Source organism: Lolium perenne, chromosome 2 (genome assembly GCF_019359855.2).
Source record: "Lolium perenne isolate Kyuss_39 chromosome 2, Kyuss_2.0, whole genome shotgun sequence".
Taxonomy (NCBI): Eukaryota; Viridiplantae; Streptophyta; class Magnoliopsida; order Poales; family Poaceae; genus Lolium; species Lolium perenne.
The window spans coordinates 106,791,257-106,798,564 of record NC_067245.2 but is presented as its reverse complement, the minus strand read 5'-3'; positions in this window follow the sequence as shown (position 1 = coordinate 106,798,564).

Sequence of the window (7,308 nt, the reverse complement as noted above, 5' to 3'; positions counted from 1 at the left end):
GTGCGACAATCATCATCGGTGATCCCTCGATAGAGCTCAAACAGGTCCCGGGGGTTGTCATCAATCCTCCTTGCTGTACCTACAGGGGCAATATCCAATGCACGACAAAATTCTTCCAACTCCATAGTAATAGGATTACCATAAATCTTGAATGCAACTGTCGGCCCATATTGCTTGTTGTGGAACTTGAAGCTCTCGACGAAGATTTTGGTGAGCATGTAGTATTGCTCCCTTTCATCTCCCACATAGGCGGCTAAGCCCGCCCTGTTGACAAGGGTGAAGAAATCATCCAATATCCCTGCATTTCTCAGAAAATCAAAACATGGGAAGGACGAAGCATTAGGAGCCCCATTGTCTTCCTCGGGCGCGAAGCTTGGCGCGATGATATCCTCATTGTAGGATCGCCTAAGTTGGGTGGCGGTCCTAGATGGCCTTTCGGTGCTGGTTGTCCCTCTCTTGAACAATTCTCCAAAGTTGAAGTTCTTCATCCTCCTTTTCTGAAACTTTTCAACACACAATATAAAATTTGATTTGGTGACATATAATCAAGGGGAACTACTGTAGGAACTTGCTAGAGTGCTAATCATGCATCAAAACCAGTTTATTCAACTTAGAACAAGCATGCAAGCTCACTAAACATGTTACCTACAACAGCAAAATATTCAAGATATACTCAACCAAACAAAATTCTACTTGGATAGTTGGAGGAGTCACATACCGGAGAGCAAATGTGCCAAATTTCGGGTAAACTGGCTGAGCAAAGAGATCGAAAAATCCTGAGCTCTTGAGCAAAAACACGAGTGAGAGAAAGCTAGTGTTGATTTTTTCGGGAGAGAGAAGAGTCTGGGAGGAAGAGATGTTGAAGTGGGGTAAAGGGGGGCCCACACGCCAGGGTGGCGCGCCCCCCTTCCAGGCCGCGCCGGCCTGTGGTGTGCCTCCCTGGGGTGCCCCACAGGTCATCCTCTGGTGCTCCCAGGTGCATTTTCGAAAATAGGACCAACGGTATAATTTTTGTGAATTTTTGAAAACTTTGAAAAATGCACATTTCTGGGTATTAAGTTTATTATTACTGGCCAGGAAATTTTTTGAAATCTCTAATTAACTAAGGAGCTTTGCAAATCAAAAGTGCTACAGCAAATAAAACAAGTGGAGGAAGAAAGAGATGTTGTTTACCTCCTCTATGCATATAAAAGGTATTCGTTAACAAGGTTGATCAAGTCTTGCCACCGAATAATTTTTACATAGCATAAGAAGAAATAAACCTCAAATCAATCATGTTACCTTGAATTGTATTGATATGGATCCAATCATAAGATTTTGATAACCTTCTCTAGGCTCATATATAGGACAATCGATAGTTCCAACTTTGATAGTTCTCACATTAGAAATAGTATTGACTCCACATACTTTATCAATCCTCTTGGGGAAATAAACGGTATGCTCCTTATCATCAACATTGAAAGTAACCTTTCCTTTATTGCAATCAATAACAGCCCCTGCGGTGTTCAGAAAAGGTCTCCCAAGAATAATAGACATATTATCATCTTCAGGCATTTCCAACACAACAAAATCAGTTAATATCAAGCAGTTATTAGTAACTTGAACAGGAACATCCTCACATATACCAACATGAATAGCAGTAGATTTATCAGCCATTTGCAAAGATATATCAGTAGGTATCAACTTATCTAAATAGAGTCTCTTATAAAGAGAAAAAGGCATAACACTAACACCGGCTCCCAAGTCACATAGAGCAGTTTTAACATAATTATTCTTAATAGGACAAGGAATAGTAGGTATACCTGGGTCGCCCAACTTCTTCGGAACCTTGCCATTGAAAGAGTAATTAGCAAGCATAGTGAAAATTTCCTCATTGGGGATTTTCCTTTTGTTAGTAACAATATCTTTCATATACTTTGAATAAGGAGGCAATTTAATAGCATCAGTCAAAGGGATTTGCAAGAATAAAGGTTTTATCCAATCACAAAATTTATTATAGTGTTCTTCTTCCTTTGATTTTAATTTCTTAGCAGGAAAAGGCATTTGCTTTTGCACCCAAGTTTCTCTTTCATTAACATGTTTCTTAGCAATAAAATCTTCTTTAGTATACTTTTTATTTTTAGCATGCTTTTCAGGTTCATCTTCAACTTCTTCTTTATCAGAAGCATCATTCTTATCATTATCATTATTATTATCATGTTCATTACCACTTTCAGTTTCAGCATCGGAAATAGAAATACTATTAGGATCATTAACAGGTTCAGAGGATTCTACAACATTTTTATGTTTCTTCTTCTTTTTCTTCTTAGAAGGAGCACTAGGTTCAATTCGTTGAGAATCTTGTTCAATTCTTTTGGGATGCCCTTCAGGATATAGAGGATCCTGGGTAGAGACACCACCTCTAGTTGTTACTTCATAAGCATGTTTCTCTTTAGAATTATTATTTAGCAAGTCATTTTGCACTTTAGTGAGTTGATCAATTTGAGTTTGAATCATTTGAAAATGTTTAACAAGCATCTTAACATAATTGGAGGTTCTCTCCACAATATCATGCAAATTGCTAATAGCTTGAGAATTTTCCATTAGATGATTCTCTACTCTTATATTAAAATTTTCTTGCTTAACAATATAATTATCAAACTCATCTAAGCATTGGGCAGGAGGTTTTGAATACGGAATATCTTCCCTAGTAAAGCGTTGAAGGGAGTTTACCTCAATCATTGATGAAGGGGGAATTATCTCACATATATCTTCTATGGGAGGTAGATTCTTCACATCTTCGGATTTAATATCTTTCTCCTTGAGAGACTTCTTGGCTTCCCTCACATCTTCATCATTCAATTCAATTAAACCCCTCTTCTTCAATATTGGCGTTGGAGTTGATTCAGGTGTATTCCAATCATCATGATTCCGGCTTATTCTGGCCAACAATTCTTCAGCTTCATCTGGAGTTCTTTTCCTGAAAACACAACCAGCACAACTATCCAAATATGCCCTAGATTCAATGGTTAGTCCACTATAAAATATATCAAGTAGATCATTCTTTTCTAGATCATGTCCAGGTCGAGCTCTGATAAGAGAACAAAATCTTGCCCATGCTGCAGGCAATTTCTCTTCATCTCCCTGGTCAAACCTATAAATTCTCTGTAAAGCAATATGTTGAGCACTAGCAGGAAAATATTTTCGAAAGAAAACATCACGCAAATCAGTTGGACTTTTAATAGAACCAGGAGGCAAATTATTATACCAAGTTTTAGCATCATCCTTTAATGAGAAAGGAAAATTTTTAATGACAAAGTAAGTACGCATCTTGTCATCATCAGAAAACAAGCTACTCATAGAAGAAAGTTCATTCATGTGTTCTACAGCACTTTCTTTTTCAGTACCACAAAAGGGTGTTTTCTCTACAATAGCTATATGAGATAGATCAAGAGAAAAATCATAATCTTTATCCTTAATGCATATAGGAGATGTGGCAAATTCAGGATCAGGAGATAGCTTATGTCTAACAGTATATTGTGTAAGAAACTTTTTAATGTTTCTTGCATCAACAGTAGCATTGCATCTATTAATAAGATCATCATTAAGCTCCACATAATCTTCATCAGGATCATCACTAGAATAATCAAGTTCAGGTGAACAAACAGGTGTAGTGGCATTTTCATTAAGAGTTTCAGCATTTTCAATTTGTCTAGACCTAGCAATTGTAGCATCTAGAAAGGATCCCAATGAACCACTATCATCAAGCACAGCAGAAGCATTATCAATATTATGAGAGTTTTCAGATTCAGCAGAAGTACCAACAAGTGAAGCTTGTGGCGGTGAAACAAGTTGACTTATCACAGATGGTGAATCAAGTGTAGCAGAGGTACTCAGAGTTGTACCTTTTCTTGTAGTGGATGGTAATATGGCGACTTTAGAATCGCGAGGTTTACCCATGATGGAGAATTTGCAGCGAACAATATCAATCCAAGTGAACTTCCAAATAAAGCTATGCTCCCCGGCAACGGCGCCAGAAAACAGTCTTGATGACCCACAAGTATAGGGGATCGCAGCAGTCTTCGCGGGTAGTATAACCCAATTTATTGATTCGACACAAGGGGAGACAAAGAATACTTGGAGGCCTTAACAGCGGAGTTGTCAATTCAGCTGCACACGAAACAGAGACTTGCTCGCAAGAGTTTATCGATAATGTCATGATTTTATAGCGTAGAGTAGTGAAATAACAAAGACTAGAGTAACAGAGACAGCAGTAGTGATTATAGTAAACAGCAGGATTAAAATACTGTAGGCACGGGGACGGATGACGGGCGTTGCATGGATGAGAGAAACTCATGTAACAATCATAGCAGGGCATTTGCAGATAATAATAAAACGGCGTCCAAGTACAAAGCAATCAATAGGCATGTGTTCCAGTTATAGTCGTACGTGCTCGCAATGAGAAACTTGCACAACATCTTTTGTCCTACCAGCCGGTGGCAGCCGGGCCTCAAGGGAATCTACTGGATATTAAGGTACTCCTTTTAATAGAGTACCGGAGCAAAGCATTAACACTCCGTGAACACATGTGATCCTCACATCACTACCATCCCCTCCGGTTGTCCCGATTCTTGTCACTTCGGGGCCATTGGTTCCGAACAGCGACATGTGTATACAACTTGCAGGTAAGATCATAAAACAATGAATATCATGATGAAACAATAACATGTTCAGATCTGAGATCATGGCACTCGGGCCCTAGTGACAAGCATTAAGCATAACAAGTTGCAACAATATCATCAAAGTACCAATTACGGACACTAGGCACTATGCCCTAACAATCTTATGCTATTACATGACCAATCTCATCCAATCCCTACCATCCCCTTCGGCCTACAGCGGGGGAATTACTCACACATGGATGGGGGAAACATGGCTGGTTGATGGAGAGGCATCGGTGGTGATGATGGCGATGATCTCCTCCAATTCCCCGTCCCGGCGGAGTGCCAGAACGGAGACTTCTGGCTCCCGAGACAGAGTTTCGCGATGTGGCGGCGTTCTGGAGGCTTTCTGGTGACTTCGACTTCTCCCCGTGCGTTTTTAGGTCGAAGGCAATATATAGTCCGAAGGAGGGCGTCGGAGGCCGGCCGAGGCCGCCACACCATAGGGCCGCGCTGGCCTATGGTGTGGGGCCCTCGGGCCTCCACCTGGCTTGTCCTTCTGGCTCCGCCAACCCCTATTTTCCTTATCGAGGTTCTATGGGCTTCCGTGCCTTCACTTCTTTGGGACATGGGCCTTCAGATAACCTCAGGTACCTTATTCGGCAGGCCCTTTCGGCATGCCTATGTCACCGGTACCCCCGGCCTGGGCTGGCCGGTACCTCCGGGCCTGGTACTGGTTTAGGTACCGGTAAATGATCCATGGTATACCGGGAGCAAAGCTAGCTGGGCGGTAGCAAGCCCGGTAGCGTGGGCTGCAGTACCGACCAAAAAAAACGTTGCCCCATTTTTTTCCTTTTTAGACTCAAACTTGAAATGCAAATAACTTGAGATTGGAAAATCCAAATGAGATGAAACTAATTTTGTTAGAAATATGGAAACTAGTGAGGGTGATTTTATATTAATTTAAGAGGGACAACCCCTCAATACAAGAAACCGAGAAAACCACCCAAGTCGAAAACGCAACAGTGATATACGCTAAATCCGTTTTCGATGAACTAGAGATTGTCATGGAAATAAACAGAAGCTCTAAAACACCACATGAATAAGATACAAATAATAACCAAGAAACATGATTCAAGGATGCAAAGGGTTGTCCGCACTCTGAATGATACGATCGAGTTACTCACTTGAGAACCCCTTGATAGTACGACCATTATCCTATAAGCCGGCCTCCCAACTAAACCACGAGACCGGTAAGAAATAAACTCTATCAAGAGCAAACCTTAACCTTGCGCCTTCCATTTGAGCTCGATGGTGATGATATTGATCGCAACAAGATGAAACGCCGTTCTTGATTGTGCTTGCTTGAAGAAGATGAGGTCTTGTGGATTGCTCCCCATACTCTACTATCGATGAACTTCTTATTTGGTGCAACCTTGACGCTAACTAATCGTTCAAGTATTGCCCATGCACAACTCCTACTCATATAACTCAATGCAACCATTAGTCCATAGGAATTGTTATTAATTACCCAAAAACACGTGGGGGCTCTATGCACTTTCACCTACCTCAAATTTTTTCCATCCTTCGCCACTAGTGACAAGGGATGTATGGTGCCATGGAGCTGCGCACCTGTTTGGGAGGCGCGCAGGCCGGAAGCACCCTCCATGCCTGGAATTCATCGACAAAGAGGTTGCAGTGGTATGGGGATTGCGTGGGACATTCTCAATTTTCAAGGTTGAGCTTTTCCACGTGGTTGAAATATGTGCTAGCGCACGGGTTTGGGTGCCCCAAATTTGCACCACATGAGGCAAAATTTAGGGCACGTTGTAGAAAATTTGGAGCATTTTTAGGGATGCATCATAAGCTAGTTTTTTTTGGAAATTCATTTCTACTCCCGGCTACATATGCTCCCTCGACTAAAAAATACATATTTAGAAAAAAAGTAAATGAGAATTCTTCTGCATATGGTTTCGTACAAAAGAATATTTATTATGTTATGTGTACAAAAGATTAAAAAATGTCTCATGAAAAGTATTATTTTTTTATCATCGAATTTTGTCTCTTTTTACACAGATCACACGACGAGTCATTTTTCATGAAACAACTTTGTGCGTAGGTAGCATGTGAAGATGTATGGGTGAAATTTTATCCCTTTTTGTTATATATTTCAAAATATGTCATGTGCACCTAAAAGCCAAAACTCCACTCCAATTTTTGGCCTTATGTGACCTAAAAGTTAATTGTTTTTGTTCTGACATTTACCTTTATAATCTTAAGCCATGACATCCCTCCCTAAGCACCATCATCAAAGACGTGATATCTAACATGGAAATTACAACCTAATCTACATAACAATGATTTACCTAAGATGCCAACCCCTAGGGATGCAAAGGGGGGCTGGATCCACCTCGCTTCGTAGTCAAAACCGATTAGGTTAGTTGTAACATTCTTTTTTTTTTAGCAAATTAGTCTAATTTAAACTAGATAATGCTTCCACGGGCTTATGCGAGATGTCATTTGCAACCATACCACCAGTCTCCTAGGGTTGAAGATTCGTACAATGGCAACATACACTTTTACTAGTTTTTATATTTGCGGTGGATTAATTAAATTGGGCGAATTAACTTGGAATGAAAATTATGGTTTTGAGGAGAAGATAAGACTT